Source organism: Telmatherina bonti, assembly GCF_933228915.1.
Source record: "Telmatherina bonti genome assembly, chromosome: 12".
Lineage (NCBI taxonomy): Eukaryota > Metazoa > Chordata > Actinopteri > Atheriniformes > Telmatherinidae > Telmatherina > Telmatherina bonti.
The window spans coordinates 24,957,062-24,958,158 of record NC_136610.1 but is presented as its reverse complement, the minus strand read 5'-3'; positions in this window follow the sequence as shown (position 1 = coordinate 24,958,158).

Sequence of the window (1,097 nt, the reverse complement as noted above, 5' to 3'; positions counted from 1 at the left end):
CAACACGAGTTGGAAAATACCGCAAGTGCCTGCAATTTCCTTGAAAATGATAGTTTCAGAATGTACTGTATATACTACTAATAATACCCGCAGTCAAATATTTGTTTAACTTTACAAATACCAATCAAAGAAATGAGTAAATTCTGGAAATCTGTTCCCCTCGTTTTTATCACGCTCCTTGAATGCATCAGTTGATGGACGTAATAGTGGGGATTTGGAGCGCCAGATTAAGGGACGGCTGTGCTCCACCGGCTGTTTCCCTGGCCACGGCCCTCTCCTGTTTCTAGACCAGAGCTAGTCTGTATTGAAAAATAAGGATATTTGCTTCTCTATTAAGTCTAAACTGTCTTTGTACTCTCCTTTGCTCAGATGTCAACTGCACTGAGTCTGCGTCTTCTTAACTGCTACTCAAAGCAAGGTACCTCATGAAGTCAACACTATAATTTATACACAAGAAAGCAGACTCACTGCAAATGTATGTCTCCACAGGCACATTTGGATCCATCCCTGGGGTCGTGCGCACATTCAGTACCAGTATGCAGAGAGAGGGTTACAGTAAGCATGTCTAACCACACACTGTCCAAATGTGTGTTCAGAAAGATCACTTAAAATAATTACCTAATCACACTTCTCTTTATTCTACTGCAGAGTATGTAAATGCTCAGGAGCTGCCTACTGACTTGAGATCCATTACTGACCGTGCTGCTACAACCCTCCTTTGGACTGAGCTCTTCAGAGGTTGCATTTAATGTGATTTATGAGGAGATGACCTAAAACATGCATATGTTTAAAGCCTGATAATATCCTGTACTTGTCATATGATTTACAAGTATCATGGAAAAACCATCTAATTTACAATTAATTGACGACTGTGTAGCCAGAGCTGATGTGTCGTTTACATGTTTTAGTAGGTGACATATCTTTCATTGTGGACACTGCTACCATAGTGTGAGTCATTTCTATCTGCTATTGGTGTGTAAATGTCCATTAATTTGCAGCTGGTTTTAGTTTGACGTCAGAACAGAGACAAGACAGCTATCGCTATATGGCCTCAAAATCTTAAAGATGATTGCATGACCTCAGTTTGGTGTAAAAAA